Source organism: Myotis daubentonii, chromosome 3 (genome assembly GCF_963259705.1).
Source record: "Myotis daubentonii chromosome 3, mMyoDau2.1, whole genome shotgun sequence".
NCBI classification, from domain to species: Eukaryota; Metazoa; Chordata; class Mammalia; order Chiroptera; family Vespertilionidae; genus Myotis; species Myotis daubentonii.
The window spans coordinates 84,621,198-84,640,458 of NC_081842.1; the positions used below are offsets into that span (position 1 = coordinate 84,621,198).

Below are 19,261 nucleotides of genomic sequence, written 5' to 3' on the forward strand. Positions count from 1 at the left end.
TTTAGACGCTGACCCCTGTCATGCTGAACCCGGTGCCGGGAGGCCTTTCGGCTCTGCTCATCCCGGTGCTGGGAGGCATATTACTCTTTTGCTATATAGAATAGAGGCCTGGTGCATGGGTTGGGGCTGACTGGTTTGCCCTGAAGGGTGTCCTGGATCAGGGTGGGGGTCCCCACTGGGGTGCCTGGCCAGCCTGGGTGAGGGGATGATGGCTGTTTGCAGCTGGTCACACGCCCTTCAGGGTGGGGGTCCCCACTGGGGTGCCAGGCCAGTCTGGGTGAGGGGCTGAGGGCTGTTTTCAGGCTGGGACTGAAGCTCCCAACTGCTCCTTTTTTTCTTTTTTTTTTTTTAATTCTGGGCCAGCTTTAGCTCTGGCTCCAGCTCTGAGGCCTCAGCTGCTGAAAGTAGGTATCTGGTTTGTTCAGGTTCTATAATCGAAACTCTGTATCAACTCCAGCTCTGAGATCCTGGGCTCGCTGAAAGCAGGTTTCTGGGGTTTTGTTTAGATTCTATATTTGTTACAATGTTTCTTAAACTGCAGGGTCAGAGGCCGGCAAGGCAAGTGGGGAACGTTGTTTTCCTCCGTCACTGAAGCAAGCAAGCCTCATGTTAGTTTCAAGCTGCCTGGCTGCCGGCTGCCTTCTTGGTTGGCACTTAATTTGCATATCTCACTGATTAGCCAATGGAAAGGGTAGCGGTCATACGCCAATTACCATGTTTCTCTTTTATTAGATAGGACTAGAGGCCCGGTGCACAAATATTTGTGCACTTGAGGGGAAGGGGGGTCCCTCAGCCTGGCCTGTGCCCTCTCGCAGTCTGGGACACCTTGGGAGATAACGCCCTGCTGGCTTAGGCCTGCTCCCGGGTGGCAGAGGGCAGGCCCAATCCCTAGGTGCAGCCCCTGGTCGGGCTCAGAGCAGGGCCGATTGGGGTGTTGGAGTGCCGCCCCCTGTCATGCATAGAAAAGGGCGGATCGGGAGGTTGTGATGCCACCCTCAGTCACGCTCAGGGTAGGGCCGATTGGGGGGTTGGGGCACTGCCCCCTGTCACACTCAAGGCAGGGTCAATGGGGAGGTTGCAGTGCCACCCCCTGTCACACACAGAGCAGGGCCCATCAGGGGGGTTGGAGCTCCTTACCCTGTCATGCACGGAGCAGGGTCGATCAGGGGCTGGGGAGCTCCCCACTGTCACGCACAGAGCAGGGCCCATCAGGGGGTTGAGGAGCTCCCCCCTGTCACTCAGAGAGTAGGGCCGATAGGGCAGTTGGGGCGCCACCCCCTGTCACACACAGAACAGGGCGGTACAGGGGGTTGGGACGCCGCCACTCTCACACTCAGGGCAGGGCCGATTGGGAGGTTATGGCTCTACCCCATCACACACAGCACAGGGCCCGTGGCGGGGTGGGCGGGTTGGCTCTACCCCTGTCACACATAGAGCAGGGCCGATCAGGGGTTTGGGACGCTGCCCCCTGTCACACTCAGAGCCACAGGGCGATCAGAGGTTGGGGAGCTCCCCCCTATCAGGCACAGAGCAGGGCTGATCAGGAGGTTGGGGCGCCTTCCCCTGTCACAAACAGAGCAGGGCGGATAGGGAGGTTGTGGCTCCACTCCCTGTCACACACAGAGCTGCAGGGTGACAGGGGGTTTGGGCGGTGCCCCCTGTCACGCTGATCCCGGTGCCAGGAGGCATATTACCCTTTTACTATATAGAATAGAGGCTTGGTGCATGGGTGGGGCTGGCTGGTTTGCCCTGAAGTGTGTCCTGGATCAGGGTGGGGGTCCCCACTGGGGTGCCTGGCCAGTCTGGGTGAGGGGATGATGGCTGTTTGCAGCTGGTCACACCCCCTTCAGGGTGGGGATCCCCACTGGGGTGCCTGGCCAGTCTGGGTGAGGGCCTGAGGGCTGTTTTCAGGCTGGCGGGTGACAGAAACTCCCAACCGCTCCCTTTTTTCTTTTTTTTCTTTTTTTAATTCTGGGCCAGCTTTAGCTCTGAGGCTCCACCTCTTAGGCCTCTGCTGCTGAAAGTAGGTATCTGGTTTGTTTCGGTTCGAAACATGTATAACTCCAGCTCTGACTCCAGCTCTGAGATCCCAGCTCGCTGAAAGCTGCTTTCTGGGGTTTTTGTTAAAATGTTTCAAACTGCAGGCTCAGAGGCCTGCAGCAGCAGGCGGGGAACGTTGGAGTCCTCCGTCACTGAAGCAAGCAATCCTCATGTTAGTTTCAAGCTGCCTGGCTGCTGGCCGCCATCCTGGCTGCCGGCCGCCATCTTGGCTGACAGTTAATTTGCATATCGCCCTGATTAGCCAATGGGAAGGGTAGCGGTCGTACACCAATTACCATGTTTCTCTTTTATTAGATAGGATTGAATTCAAGTTATATTATGCATAAGGAGAAAGTTTTTATGAGTTAATTACTTCACCTTCCATGAGTTTTGCAAGTGAAAACTTTAAGCCATTGTAACCTAGAGGAAATTTTCAAACAGAAATATTCTCCATGTTGCAAGCAGTGTTTACTAACATGAAAGGTCATTTGATACCATCTTTGTGGAGTTTATAAAAATAAATGCAAATATTTTACTATTATTATGTATCAAATCTCAACTTTCTTATAGCAATTTATATATGCACTAGAGGCCCGGTGCATGAAATTCGTGCACTGGGGGGCGGGGTTCCCTCAGCCCAGCCTTCCCCTCAGTCCGGGAGCCCTCAGTGGATGTCCTACTGACGGTCACAGCCTGGTAGTAGAGGCCCGGAGCAGGCGTCGTGTGTGTGTGTGTGTGTGTGTGTGTGTGTGTGTGTGTGTGTGTGTGTCCCTGCTGGGGGTCTGCCCCCTGCCACATTAGAGGTTGAGTATGCGCTGTGTGTGTGTGTGTGTGTGCTTGGAGCAGGTACCCCTCTCTGTTAATCTCTCAGGCTCCTGGCCTCCACTGCGTGTTTTTCTCTCCCTTGAGCTGTGGTCAGGTGGGGTGCTGCCTTCTGGCTGACTTTCCTGCTCTGGGATCGCCGTGGCAACCCAGGAGCAGGCCTTGCTGGGTGCTGCCTACAGGGCACACTTTCCTGCTCACCGATCACTGTATTGCCAGGGCACCTGGGTCAGGCCCTGCTGGGTGCTGCCTGTGGGCTGCACTTTCCTGCTCTCTAATCGCCATGGGGTCCCGGCTGGGGGCGGAGCTTAGGCGGTGCTGGGCTTAGGCAGCACACAGGGGTCCTGGCTGGGGGCGGGGCTTAGGCGGTGCAAATGCCCCGCCTAAGCTCCGCTGCCCAGGGCTGCACACAGGGCCTAGATGGTGGCTCGCGCTGTCCCACCCTGCCTGCTGTATGCAAAATAGCCGCCATCTTTGTTGGCGTCTAATTTGCATATCGCGCTGATTAGCCAGTGGGAGGCATAATGAAGGTACAGTCAATTACCATCTTGTCTATTATTAGATAGGATTCCCAAGGGTATTGTTTCATTATATCTTACTAGAGGCCCAGTCCATGAAATTCATGCATGGGTAGGGTCCCAAGGCCTGGCAGGTGATCAGGACCGATTGGGGCCTTCCAGCTGCCAGCTGGGACCTTCCTCCATTCCATGTCATTCCCTGGTGGTCAGCACATGGCATAGTGAGCATTGAACTCCAGGTCTCCCAGTCAAACTCCCGAGGGGCCAATTTGCATATTAGCCTTTTATATATATATATAGATAAGACTGTTTTCTTCAGAATTTTCTTACATTGAAAGTAGTTTTCAATAGTACCAAATCACCTAGCAATTGTCAAATGCACCTATCTCCTTTTGAGAACTGCAATGGAACATTTAAGCAAGGAAATTTAGATTAAGTAGATCTCTGTAGACTTTTATTTAAAAAATTGTTTTCCTCATTATAAGTTTGTACATTTAATCCAAGGAAACAATAAAAATTCCACTGTGCATCTTTCTCTTTACTTCAGAAAAAAACTGGTATCAGTTTTTGCAAAACTTTTGCATATCCTTGAGGATCTGCTAGTACGGTGAACAAATGTTTCCATTCTCCACAGGATACAATGGATTTATGCAAGTAGTATAGTGATTAATTAATTAATTAAAATTCCAATAGAAAACAATCCCATTTTAATATACTGCATATATTAACATAAATCTTATCTTTACCTTTAGCTTCCTATTGTATTAAAACTTAAATATAAAATACATTAAGGAATCATTGATTGTGTTAAAAAAAATAAGGATTCCCTGCATATGAATTTTTTTAAATTGGTTGTAAAGATTAACTGACTATACTAAAATGTAATGTTTTATTATTTTCGTATGAATAGTTGGATTTTTATTAAGACTATTGGTTTGTCATATAATACTACAACATTGTGAAATTACACAAATAAACTCTAATCTTTAATAGACACAGAAGAATTATTTAGCAGTCATTTAAAGGGTTTTGGCCAGGGGTCCTCAAACTTTTTAAACAGGGGGCCAGTTCACTGTCCCTCAGACTGTTGGAGGGCCGGACTATAGTTAAAAAATAACAACTATGAACAAATTCCTATGCACACTGCACATATCTTATTTTGAAGTAAAAAAAAACAACAACAAAACAAAACGGGAACCAATACAATATTTGTATTTGCATGTGGTCCACAGACCGTAGTTTTAGGACCCCTGGTTTTGACAATAATGCCCTAAATAACACTGATACCTATCAATTTTCTATTAACCAACACATAAAAGTTATCTCACAAAATATATTGAAAACTCACCATATTTTTGAAAATTACGCTAAGAAAAATACATTTAATATTTTAGTATAATTAATATTTTTAGAAGCCTTAGGCCACATGATGTATAGAATGCAAATAAGTTTATGAGTATTGAGTTAATTTATAAGATAAATAGAAGATATGTTTGCTCTATCCATAGGTTTAGAGATCTGTGAGAAAGCAGTTAATGGATCATTCATGACAAAAGAAATACAATAGATGGTAATGAATTAACTCCTATAAATTGCTTATTAGAGGTACTCCCCAAAGGGTCTATAATTTTTCAAGACTGTCTACTGTCCCATACCACTTGCCAATATCTTCAAATGAATAGATAGCATCTACAAATGCTAATGGCATATTAACAGATGAGAAAATTGGAGTATTACAAAGTCTTTCCACTCTTACTTCATTTAAATTAAAACTTGAACATTTTTCAGATTAAATAATTAATCATTTTTCTTAATTTGCACTTTAAAGTTCAGAATAACAAAAAGAGAAATTAGTGATAATGTAAACACACCATGTAAGAAACAATAGTTGATATATTTTTCACATTCATACCTTTCTTAAATTTTCCCCCTGAAAGCAAAACAAATATATTGAAAAGGAAGTAAAACAAAACATGAAAATATGTTTCTACATATACATATTAAAAGGGAGAAAACTATCTCTCTATATAAAAGCCTAAACTATTGAATGACCAAATGACCTGTTGCTATGATGTGTACTGACCACCAGGGGGCAGAATCAATGTAGGATCTGCCCCCTGATGGTCAGTGTGCTTCCACAGCGAACCTCCCACAACTGGCCAAACTCCCTCAGCCAGCCGGCCTCCCGCAGTCCCTCCTCCCTGGCTGGCCAAACCCCCGATCAGCCCCAATCGCCAGCCAGGGCAAGGGACCCCACTCATGCATGAATACATGCTCCAGGCCTCTAATTCTAACATAAAAAGTACTATTGAATATTAATTTCTGTCATGATAGAAAATCTTTATCTCCTTACCACTCACTATGATAACCAGCAGCTACATATTGGCTGTGAACACTTGACATGTGGCTAGTACGACTGAGGAACTCAGTTTTCAATTTTATTTGCTTTTAAAAAAATGTGTCTTTGCCCTGGCTGGTTTGGCTCAGTGGATAGAGCGTCGGCCTGCGGACTCAAGGGTCCCAGGTTCGATTCCGGTCAGGGGCGTGTGCCTTGGCTGCAGGCACATCCCCGGTGGGAGATGTGCAGGAGGCAGCTGATCGATGTTTCTCGCTCATTGATGTTTCTAGCTCTTTATTCCTCTCCCTTCCTCTCTGTAAAAAATCAATAAAATATATATATATTTTTTAAAAATGTGTTTTTATTTTTGAAAATAATACCAATGTAATCTTTTATTCCCCATTGACCCCTTCTAGCCAGTCCCCTCTCTCCACTCAGGCCTTAACCACATTATTGTCTGTGTCCATGGGTTATTAATAGCCTATATAATAAAAAGCTGATATGCAAATTGTCCCCTCAACCGGGAGTTTAATCAGGAATTTGACAAGGATCTGGCCGGCCAACCATCCACTGCCCCTCCCCTTGGCCAGCCCTGCCCCTGATTGGTGCCCCGCTACCCAACAGGGTGTGGGGCTGGCTTCCCAACTGCCCATGGTCCCTCCCCTCAGCTAGTCCTGCCACTGATCAACCCCCCACACACTGATCAGGGGCAGGGCCAGCTGGCCAACTGCCTGCAGCCCTTTCCCCCTGTTGGCCTGACCTAATTGGCCCTGATTGGGGTGGGCCAGCCAGATACCCCCCTGTGCATGAATTCATGCACCGGGCCTCTAGTCTCTCTATATAAAAGCCTAATATGCTAATTGTCCCTCCAACTGTTCGACCATTCAACCAGTCACTATGACGCGCACTGACCACCAAGGGGCAGCTGCTCCAATCGGTTAGCTTGCTACTGGGGTCTAGCTGTTCAGGATTGGGCAACATGGGCCAGACATGCCCTGGAGCCTTCCCGTGGTCCCTCTCCATCTGTCCAACCTCCTGTGGTCCCTCCCTGGCCCCGATCATACACTCGTGGGATCCCTCTGCCTGGCCTGTGCCCTCTCCCAACCTGGGACCCCTCGGGGGATGTCGGAGAGCCAGTTTGGCCTGATTCCCACAGGCCAGGTTGAAGGACCCCACCGGTGAACGAATCCGTGCACCAGGCCTCTAGTATGCATATAAGTTCTTTGGCTATTCTCTTTTAATTAAAGTTTAAATAGTCACATCGTATCTAATGGCTACTGTATTGGAAAGTTCAGTATATTCCTATGTAAGCCAATGTTGATCATGTTTCTGGAGGCCAATAAAACTCAAAATAGCTATTTCTGCAAATCATGCAAAGAAATCCTTTCTATTGTCCTTAATCATTTCCTTTACTCTTTTACTTGGATCAACATCTTCACCTTTGTTCTTACACCATCCATTGCACTGATCACATTTCTGTTAAGCACGTGTTAGTTTTCTTTAGGACCAGGCTTGACTTTATCCCTCTAATTTGCTTTAATCTCACTGACCTTGCTATGCTATGACATATGATAGAAACACAATAAATATGTGTAAAATGAGTGAAAGAATACTGCCCTCACCAGTTTTTCTCAGTGGTTAGAGCATTGGCCTGTGGACCGAAAGGTCTCAGGTTCAATTCTGGTCAAGGAAACCTACCTTGATTGCAGGTTCCCCAGAGCTGGTAGGGGTGCCTGTGGGAGGCAACCAATCAATGTGTCTCCCTCACATCAATATTTATCTCTCTCTCTTCCTCCTCCTTCCCTTCCACAATCTCTAGAAATTAATGGAAAAATTATCCTCTGGTGAGGATTTAAAAAAAATGAATGAAAGAATATGACAATGAATAAAAGACTGAACATGCTGTTCAAATTTTAAATTTATTTTTCTAAAAAGTGTAAAGCTTTCTCTAAAATTGATTTTAATTTCTGTAAATATATATTATATTATATACACACTAGAAGCCCAGTGCATGGATTTGTGCATCAGTGGGTTCTATCAGCTTGGCCTGTGGGGATTGGGCCGAAACCAGCATTCCAATGCTGTCTGCTGCTCCTGCCTGCTACTCTTGCTCATCCCGGCCCTGCAGGGCCTGCCGCAGGCTGGCATCCAGTCAATCCTGATCAGGAGAGGCTTGGGCCACCGCAGCGATGCTCGCCAGCTGTGAGCCCTGTGTCTGGCACCCGTCGGTCAGCTGAGTGGCACTCCCTGGTTGTTAGTGCATGTCATAGCAACCGGTTGACTGGTCGTTCGGTCATTTGGTCATTCAGTCACTTAGGCTTTTATATATATAGATATATGTATATCTATATACATATATGTAGCTATATATAATATATACCTATATAGAGATATAGGTATATATTATATATATAGTGTAGCACCCATTAAGTGATAAATATTCAATGTCATTATTTCTTGGGAAATTTAGCAATAGTGTCTACCTATCTGTCACCTGTCATCTATCTTATCTATCTACATATCTATCTATTTATCTATCATCTATCTACTATCTATCTACCTATCAACACACATATATAAGTATATATACTTATTTGTCTCTATAAGCAAATGAGAATGAGACTCATAATTTAAGAAACTTTATAATATAATTTATTACCTTCAGGAGGTGGAAACATGGCATACACAATGAGAGGTGAACATCTTTTTGATTTTCAGATACAGTATTACAGGCACATAAAGAGTTTATAGCTTCAATTCTATAGCCCTTATAAGCCATGTGTCAGTGGTAAACACAAAAATATTTTTAAAAATCAAATGTCCAGTTGACAAATAGCTGTTCTCATTCCTGGTGGAAATAAAATCCTTAAATGATTTGAGTTCAAAACAAAAATATACAAGGGAACAAAGACTAACAAAACATTCTATGTAGTTTTCCACCCAAAAGAAAATAGATATCCAAAACAAATAAGCAGAGCTCACCGTATGTGTCAGGCTACAAAACCAAATCTTCAATCATAGCCACCACCAATACAAAATAATGCATCAGTTGTAAGTGAACCAAAATCAAAGCAAAATACAAAGTGGTAGAGAGAGAAACTAAATTTAGAAAGAGTCATCAAAATTCTCTTTTCAATTTGGATGGGTCTGGAAAAGATATTTCTTGGCTCAATCAGCCAAAGATATGCACCACTGCGGAAATGAAATCTAGTTGGGTTTATCAGGTAAATTTACTAGTCATCTATGTGGCACTTTCAAAATTGTTAACATAAATTTCCCAGAAAAAAAAAGAAAAACATGACTCTCATCCAATCTAATTAAAGAGAAACATGGTAATTAGCCGTACCTCCACTACCCTTCCCATTGGCTAATCAGGGTGATATGCAAATTAACTGCCAGCCAAGATGGCGGCCGGCAGCCAGGCAGCTGACGCGAACAGGGAGGCTTACTTGCTCCAGTGACAGAGGAAGCCAGGTTCCCTGCCTGAGGCTGCTGGGCTCTGAGCTGCTCTCTAAGAAACATTGCTACAAATATAGAAGCTAAACAAAACTCCAGAAACCTGCTTTCAGTCAGCCGGGATCTCAGAGCTGGAGTCACAACAAAGTTTCAAATACAGAAGGTAAACAAAGTCCACAAACCTGCTTTCAGCAGCCGAGGTCTCACAGCTAAAGCCGGCTCTCAGCTCCAGTGACAGCCATAGAAAGTAAATAAATCCAAGAATAAAAAAAAAAAAAGGAAAAAAGGAGAGGCTGGGAGCTTCAGTCACCCGCCAGCCTGAAAACGGCCCTCAGCCCCTCACCCAGACTGGCCAGGCACCCCAGTGGGGACCCCCACCCTGATCCAGGACACCCTTCAGGGCAAACCAGCCAGCCCCCACCCGTGCACCAGGCCTCTATCCTATATAGTAAAAGGGTAATATGCCTCTCAGCACTGGGATCAGCGGAGCAGCGAGGCCTCCTGACCCCTGGAGCAGCATGACAGGGGGCAGCGCCCAAACCCCCTGATCGCCCTGCGGCTCTGTGTGTGACAGGTGGTGGGGCCACAACTTCCTTATCCTCCCTGCTCTGTTTGTGACAGGGGAAGGCATCCCAACCCCCTGATCAGCCCTGCTCTGTTCCTGATAGGGGGGAGCTCCCCAACCCCTTGATCAGCCCTGCTCTGTGTTTGACAGGGTGCGGCGCCCCAACCCCCCCATGGGCCCTGCTCTGTGTGTGACGGGGTGGAGCCGCAACCTCCCCATTGGCCCTGCCCTGAGTGTGACGGGGGGGAGTGCCCCAACCCCCTGATCGGCCCTGCTCGGTGGGTGATAGAGGGCAGCGCCCCAACCTCCCCATCGACCCTGCCTTGAGTGTGACAGGGGGCGGCACCCCAACCCCTCAATCGGCTCTACCCTGAGCATGACTGAGGGTGGCATCACAACCTCCTGATCGGCCCTGCTCTGTGCATGACAGGGGGGAGCTCCGCAACCCCCTGATCGGCCCTGCTCTGTGTGTGACAGTGTACGGAGCCCCAACTCCCCTGATGGCCCCTGCTCTGTGCGTGACAGGTGGCAGCACTCCAACCCCCTCATCGGCCGGCTCTGTATGTGACAGGGGTGGCACTGCAACCCCCTGACCGGCCCTGCTCTGTGCGTGACAGAGGCTGGTGCCCCCAACATCCCCATCGACCCTGCCTTGAATGTGACAGGGGCGGTGCCCCAACCCCCCAATCGGCTCTACCCTGAGCGTGACTGAGGGTGGGATCGCAACCTCTCGATCCGCCCTGCTCTGTGCATAACAGGGGTCAGTGCCCCAACTCCCCAATCGGCCCTGCTCTGAGCCCAACCAGGGGCTGCACCTAGGGATTGGGCCTGCCCTGTGCCACCCGGGAGCAGGCCTAAGCCAGCAGGTCATTATCTACCGAGGGGTCCCAGACTGTGAGAGGGCACAAGTGGGGCTGAGGACCCCCCTCCCCCCAGTGCACAAATTTTTGTGCACCGGGCCTCTAGTATAAATATAAAACTCAAAGGGAATGAAAGGTTCAGAGCTTCTGTAGAATCAACTGACTAACAAATACATGCTGAACAATAAAATTTTTCCTCTGCACCGGGCACCCTTCCTTAGGATAAACTTTGGCTCTGGTGCGCAGAGCACTAGTGCTGGGAGCTACCATCTCATTCTCTGGAGGAGGAGAGATGCAGGGAAGACCCTGCCCTTTAGTCCAGGATCCCCGAGGATCCTTGATGGTCAATCCCATTCCTCTGTACTTCTAGACACTGACTGGGATCCAGCTTTAACTCAGAGTGCTGGGAATTTGGCATAGCTACTGTCCTCAGATTGCATATTGCCATTGTTTGTTTAGGTCCTTGGCCACCATGTAACCTTCCGTAAAATTAGATTTCTTAAAATCAGTAACAGACAGATTGAGACTAAGTTTATTATATTAATCACTTTAACATTTTAATTTAGTCCTGTGTTTACCCCCTTGAAGAACAAACCCAATTCATCATTCCACACAACCTGTTTGCTCTTCTATTTGCTGGCCTAACATTCATGTATAAATAGGCCACAAAGTTGTGCACTTGCAAACTGTGATTAAATAATTTCCTTCAAAATTTATTTTTCCTCATGAGATAATAAAGCTGATATTTTCAAAAGATAAGGAGACAAAAATTATCAATTTTATGATAGGAGATATGACATCTTGAATATATTGAAAGGAGAAAATAATATTATGAACAAATTTATGTCAATGCATTTGGCAATTTAGATGAAATAGACAAATTACATAGAAGATGAAAATTATCCAGCTCACTGAAGAAGAAATAAACTTACATCTATTAAAGGAATTACATTACTAAGGAAAACAACAACAACAACAAAGAATCTCCAGGCCAGTATGGCTTTTCCAGTGAATTCTACCAAATTTGAATACTGATTTTTGCAATTTAATGAGTTTTATTTATTTATTTATTTATTTATTCCTCACCTGAGGATATTTTTTTTCATTTATTTTTAGGGTGGAAGAGAGAGGGAAAGACAGAGAGAAATATCAAACACATTGATTGGTATCCTCCTGCACAAGCCCTGACTAGGGCCTGAGCTAGGGAGGATCCTGAAACCAAGGTAGGTGCCCTTGACCTGAATTGAACCTGGGACCCTCTGTTCAGCAGGCTGATGCTCTATCCACTTAGTAAACTGGCTAGGGCTTTAATGAGTGTTTTAGATATAAATGTAGGTGACTACAGGCCAAAGTTTTCTGTGAACTGGGAATACTATCTTACGAGTCTTTCACCTCTCTTTTCTTTTTTTTTCAATCAAGATGTTTTATTTTTGAGAAGTTCTAGGTTTACAGACTGATTGAGCAGGTAGTGATGATAATTCCCATCTATGTCCTTTTCCCTGTACAGTTTTCTCTATTACTATTATCGGTATTACTGAGGAATATTTGTCACAATTGATAAACTAATATTGATAGATTATTACTAACTAAAGTTTACAGTTTATATTGTTTTATTCTTTTTTGTTGTATAATTCTGTGGGTTTTGGCAAATGCATAATGACTTGTATCCACTGTTAGAGTATCATTTAGAATAGCTTCAGTATCCTATCCTTCACCTTCATATTCATCCTGGAAAGTAATCTTTTTAATGTGTTTATGATTTTGCCTTCCTATAAGGTCATGTAGTTGGAACCATAGAGTATTTAGCCTTTTCAGATTGGCTTTTCTGGCTTAGCAATATGCACTTCTAGTTTCTAAAAAAGTCTTTCTGTGGCTTGTTTATCAATTCACTCATTAAGGACTCTTGGTTGCTTTCAATTTGGGAAAATTTTGAATAAAGCTGCTATAAGCATTAATATATAGGTCTTGCATGGACACATATTTTCATTTCAACTAGGTTGGTATGGTAAAATCATGTTTAGCTTTTTAAGAAATCGCCAAACTGTCTTTTAAAGTGGCTATACCATTTTATACTCTCATCAGTAATGAATAAGATATCTTTTTACTGCATATCCTCACCAGCATTTGGTATTGACAGTGTTAGGGGTTTTCACGATTCCAATAGGTGTGTCATGGTATTTCATTGTTGTTTTAATTTACAACTCTTAATGACATAGGATGTTGTGGGTTTTATGTGATTACTAGAGGGATGGTGCACAAAAATTTGTGCACTCGGGGGGTCCCTCAGCCCAGCCTGTGCCCTCTCACAGTCTGGGACCCCACGGGGGATGACCACCTGCTGGCTTAGGCCTGCTCCCTGGGAGATTGGGCCTAAGCTGGCAGTCAGACATCCCTCTGGATGCCTGGGAGCCCTCAGGGAATGTCCACTTGATAGCGGGAAGCAGGCCTAAACTGCACTCGGACATCCTTAGTGCTGCTGAGAAGTCAGGAGAGGCTCTTGCCACCACCGCTGTACTGGCAGCCATCAGCCTGGCTTGTGGCTGAGCAGAGCTCCCCCTGTGGGAGCGCACTGACCACCAGGGGGCAGCTCCTGCATTGAGCATCTGCCCCCTGGTGGTCAGTGTGTGTCATAGTGACCAGTCATTCCCAGTCCTTTCGCTGTTGGGGTTAATTTGCATATTGCCCTTTTATTATATAGGATTTGCCATAGATTGGGAAAATATTTGCAAAAGACATATCTGAGAAAGGACTGTTGTCTAAAATACATAAAAAACTCTTAAACTCAATACTAAGTAAATAAACAACCCTATTAAAAAAAGAGCCAAAGACCTTGACACCTCAATAAAGGTTTGAAGATAGCAAATAGAATATGAAAAGATGCTTTATATCATTTGTCATCAAAGACATGCAAATTAAAATGCAATGACATACCACCACACATGTGTTAGAATGGCCGAAGTGTGGGAAGCTGACAATACCAAATGCAGACCAGAATGGGAAGCAACAGGAACTCTCATTTATTGCTGATGAGAATGCAAAATGGCACAGATACTTTGGATGACAGGCAGGCACATTTTTACAGAATTCAATATTATCTTATCAAATCATTAATTGTATTTCTTGGTATATACCCAAAAGATTGAAAATATAGCCACCAAAAACAAAAAAGCCAGCACATCAATGTTTACAAAGTTTTGTTCAAAAGTAGAGGCCTGGCACACAAAATTCATGCACAGGCACAGTCCCCAGGCCTGGCCTGAGATCAGTGCCATCTTCCCTGGCTGCCGGCAGCCGGCCCTGCCCCACACCAACACCCACCCCTGGATCCCCATTCACCATTGGGCAACTGGAGCCTGCAGGCTGTGGAAGGAGGAGAAGGCTCTGAGAGGTTGGTCGGCAGGCCCCAATCAGACGATCAGGGCCTGTGGGCTGCGGGCAGCTCCTGCATTGAGCGTTGGCCCCTGGTGGTCAGTGTGCATCATAGTGACTGGTCATTCCTCCATTCAGTTCATTTGCATATTACCCTTTTATTATATAGGATATGCATAGCCCATTGACATGGGCAATAGAGTAGTGAAAACCTGGGGGTGGGTAGGTAGGGGCTAGGTGAAGGGAAGTAAGAGGAGAAAATGGGAGATATTTGTAATACTATCAGCAATAAAAATATATTTCAAAAAATGATACTCATCACATTTCTAATCACATATTTAATGTTTCTTTCCCATTATTCAAGCTTCAAGAAGGTAGAAATGAAATCTTGTTTCTTTATGTGTTCCTAGCACCAAGGACAGTGCCTCACACATAATAATTATTTGTTGAAAGAGAATAAATAAATAAGGACAACTTTCTTTTTCTGGGTAACTTTTATTCACCTATCAAGGACCAAGGCCTGATGTTATATACTCCAGGTTGGGTTACAGTCAAATCTGATACATCTTTGGATCCCTAGGGCCTAGTTTGGAACTTGGTACATGATTCATATATCATAGATATTTGTCAAATAATAAACTCTTGGCCAGGAGTTGATAACTGTTGAAACTGAATAATGGGTATATGAGTAGGGTTCATTACACTATTCTTTCTCCTTTCATCTATATTTTTAAATTTTCCATAATACAAAGTGAAAACATTTATGTTCACCTAAAATCAAGCGAAAGTGTAGTCAAAGATGATCTTGAGGTCTCTGGCTGAAGCAAACCAGTAGATCAGCGGTTCTCAACCTGTGGGTCGCGACCCCTTTGGGGGTCGAATGACCCTTTCACAGGGGTCACCTAAGACCATCAGAAAACACATATATAATTACATATTGTTTTTGTGATTAATCATTATGCTTTAATTATGTTCAATTTGTAACAATGAAAATACATCCTGCATATCAGATATTTACATTACAATTCATGACAGTAGCAAAATTACAGTTATGAAGTAGCAACGAAAATAATTTTATGGTTGGGGGTCACCACAGCATGAGGAACTGTATTAAAGGGTTGTGGCGTTAGGAAGGTTGAGAACCACTGCAGTAGATGGTGGTGAGGTTCCCTGGGGTGGATGGAGTGGAGCTGCATCCAACTCGAATGCGCATGTGCATGGGCTGGCTTGCAGAGGGTTCTTTTCACCCCAGTGAAAGTTCTTCGAAGGTCAATAAGGAGGATGAAAGAATAAATTTTGATTTCAAGCTTTTAGTTTTAATTACTTGAGGGCAACTCCAGTCAGCTTTGCAATAGTTAGCAGCTACAATAAATTAAAGTCTCTGCCTTAAACAATGAGCTATGAGAGGGTTTCTGGATGGTAGCCTTCCCCCTCATGATCCTCTGGGGCGCTGATCTGACTGACCACCGGGAACTGTCCTCCTATCCAGGGAGTCTGCAGAGAATACTGTGCCCCACCAGCGCTCCCTCCGCACTTCTCACCCACACGCTCCCCTTCTTCTTTACCGCTGTTTTATTTCCACTGGGGAGCGATTTATTGACACGGGGAGGCCTCGGTGGGTGTCACAGCTTTATGTTCAGCAGCAGCTGGGTGTCAAGAAAATTCTGGTTTCCTTTTGACTTCACCGCCTTCTGACTGCGAGTCGCTTGACCTTTCTGAATCCCAAATGCTGCCTCTGAGAAATAAGGCTAACAATCCTGGCGACTTCACCGGGCTGAGGCGAGGGCGACCGCACACGAAGGGTTCAACACAGCCTGGCAGTGTGGGCGGCTGAGAAACAGGAGCTGTTGTCATCGCCAGCCCCACGTCCTCCTCGGCTCTCCCCCTGGACGTCCTGAGAGCTGCGGCAGGAGCAGGAGCAGAGTAGGCTGCCCTTGCCACGGCCCCTGGCTCCCGCGGGTGGATGGTGGTCCTGTGGGCGCGCAAGAACGACTCCAGGCGGGGGGTATAGGGTGGCACCAGGACAGCAGGGTTGGGTCAGCAAAGGCAGGGGCTGCGCTGTAGGACCCGGGAATCGCATGCAGTGTTGGCAGCTGGCATGGGGGTGACCCTGAGGCTGGAGGGTCCCACTGGCAGCCCCGGCTGCCTTGGCCCTTACCGCTGCCATAGCAGTTGGCCCTGCCCCGCCACCGCTGCCTGGCTTTGTCCGGAAGGTTGTCTGGGGAAGGATGTCTGGAAGGTCCTTTGGCTCTCCGGTCTAATTACCATATTACCCTTTTATCATTATAGATGTCCAAAATTTGGAAACAATTATGATATTCCTCAGTAGGTGAACAGATACATAAGCTGTGCTACATTGTGCCCCGCCAGCACAGCCAAGGGTGATCCTGAGGGGGGCGGGGAGTGAAAGGATTAAGAAAAGACAGAGAAGAAAATGAAAGCTGGGTCTCGGTGGAACGCTGCTCCCTGAGGAGGAGACAGCGCCAGTGCCCACAAGCCGTGTCTTTATTTTATAGCAGATGCCACCAGGCAAAGTAGGGGCATAGTTACGTTGTTTACAGCATTCTCGTGAGTTTCAACCCTACTCAACTACATGCACCTGAACTCTATCACAAGGCACATGGGGTCACGTGTTCGGACCACAGGTTCAAGCTTACAACTATAGCTGTTGGCTATATTTGTGCTGGGAAGGCTCTGCCCTCCAGCTGGGACTTGCACGTGGCCACGAGAGGACTGTGCCCTCTCATTAGTCTGAGGCTTGAACCTGTCCAAAACACTGTAGCCGCGCCCCATATATCCCCCTTTACTTTTGTTTGTAAACAGGACCATTTACACTACCCAAAAAACTCTAAATGAGTTATTCAGCATAATCAAAACATCAAAACAAACTCCTGGCTATTAACAAAACCATAAACACAGCAATGTTAACAAAAGAACAAAACTCTGGCTAATAACAAAGCAATACCAATGTAAAATCAAACTACAAACATGACAACATTTTCAGGACATCTTACTTAGAGTCCTTAGATTTAGCTCCGCAAGATTTTACAGAAAACTAACAGTTCACCAATGCTAGCATAACTTCCACTTGCTTTTCTAACATCTGCTTGGCCTCAGTCGCCATCTTCAGATGACTCCATGTTGTTATCTCGGCCACTTGTGTAGTAAAATGCCTCTGATGCGAAGATGTCGTTGATGCAAAACTAGTCCCCTGGATCAGGCTGTTTGGACGGTTGACCCCGGCACTGAGTAGGCATCAGTCCCAGTCAAACCAGCCCCGTCCATGCAGGTAGAAGCCTGGTCCCTTCTCAGTCTCTTTCTTTATCTGCAACTGCATGGAAACGAGCAACCCTCGGTAGCTGGAGACCTCCAACTCTGAGTCTGGGGTCTCACACAGACCCAAAGTCCCAGGGGGCTATCTGGTTGCACAAGAAAAGATAACCAAAGTCTAGAAACAATGCAACTGCTACAAGAGCTTATGATCTAGGTCTAAAATAAAAATTACTTCCTTAAACATCATCCACCACAGACATCTTCTGCTTTACAGTGGCTTAAACAAAACCTAGGAGATTTCTACCTTATTTTGCACCTCCTAATTACTTACTTTCTACCGCTTATTTTCTACCACTTATTTCTCTATTTCTATTTTATTTCTACCACATGTTTCTACTTATTTCTCTATTTCTACAGCTTATTTCCTACCACTTATTTTTTACAGCTTATTTCTTACCACTTATTTTCTAATATCTACCACTTACTTTCTATTGCTTATTTCTTTCTACCGCTTACTTTCTACAGCTTATTTCTCCTACCGCTTATTTCCTACTGCTTATTTTCTACTTATTTCTCTACCTCTAACTGTGAACTATAGGTAGGCTTGGCTGCCCTTGCCCAAACCTTCCTTGGTTGCAATCCCTGCTTATTTCTCTATTTCTACAGCTTATTCCTACTTATTTTCTATTGCTTATTTCTACATTCCTACCGCTTATTTTCTACTGCTTACTTCCCTATTTATTTCTCTATGCTAACATAGCCACAAACATGGCTGAAGGAGTAGCTTCCACGCCTTGCTTTTCTGCTATTTGCTGGGCCTCAGTTGTGAGCTTCTTCGGCTGACCCCATGTTGGCACCTCAGCCCCTGGCATAGCCTTTGTTTTCTTTTTCTTCCTCTTTGCTGTCATCGGGCAACTCTCAGTCTCTTGAACGGAGGGACAAGGAGCTTCTCTGGGTCCATTGTGGTGTCACACGTACCGTTCTGGCACCCAAATCCACTGGACTGCTCCTTCTGAAAAGATACAAATGCAACCTCTTCTCCCCCTTTGTGCTTTAGTAATTGCATTTTAAGAGTACGATTGGCTACTGAAGCCTGAAGTATCTTCCCCAGCCTGCCTAGCCTCATACAGAGGCCACTGGAGTAGAGACACTCTTGTTCTTGCTTGTTTCGAAGGCGACTGGAGAGGCTTACAAGTAACAGTAAGCTTTCCGAAGGCTTGTCTTATACCCCCATCATCCCAGTCCCGCATTTATGGCTATAAATGTCTCGTTCATTTTTGGGAGGAAGCACACTGTCCAGAGAGCTTTCCCCCGCAGGAATGGTACCCCAGGGACTGGAGGAGGTAATGGAGGTGCCGAAGGTATAAATGGAGTCGGAAGCCTCTGGTCACTTTCTACTATTTGTCTTACATCTCCTGCCACATTCATCCATCCCTTTTTGGGAAGGGGCTCTAGGTAGTCCCGAATCATGGATCACAAACTGAAGATAGAAGCAGGAATTTTCTCTGGGCCTTCAGCTATATAGCAATCTCTAAGTTGCTTCTGCTTATTTCTACCTTAGAAATTTTAAAAATGTCTACTTTAAAAATGCTTCAATTAAGCATTGTCCCATGTTTTACACTGAGCTAATTTACCTCACCTCGGCTCCATACCTTACTTTTATTTTTTTTTCTCAGATGTCTCTTTCTAATGAACTGACCATTACATTTCCTAAGTTCTGAAATAGCCAACAGACGGCAGAAAGACATTTCTTTAGGCTCCTGCTTGAAACTACTTTTGTTTCTTGGCCTTCTTATCTTACTTTTGCTTTTTAATCTTACTCTCTGCGTGCGCCTTGCAGCCTCCTTTCACCTGACCACTTTTTAAATTCCCCCCGAACTCAGGCCTGTTTGGGCTCCACTTGTGCCTTGCCAGTACAGCCAAGAGTGATCCTGAGTGGGGGTGATGAAAGGATTAAGAAAAGACAGACAAGAAAATGAAAGCTGGGTCTCGGCGGGAAGCTGCTTCCTGATGAGGAGAC

The 19,261-nt window shown here is 45.5% G+C and overlaps 1 pseudogene; it reads right to left on the reverse strand.

The window, feature by feature from the left end:
- Positions 1-18,915: 18,915 nt before the first annotated feature.
- Positions 18,916-19,032, reverse strand: LOC132232188 (small nucleolar RNA SNORA2/SNORA34 family; annotated as a pseudogene).
- Positions 19,033-19,261: the final 229 nt, after the last annotated feature.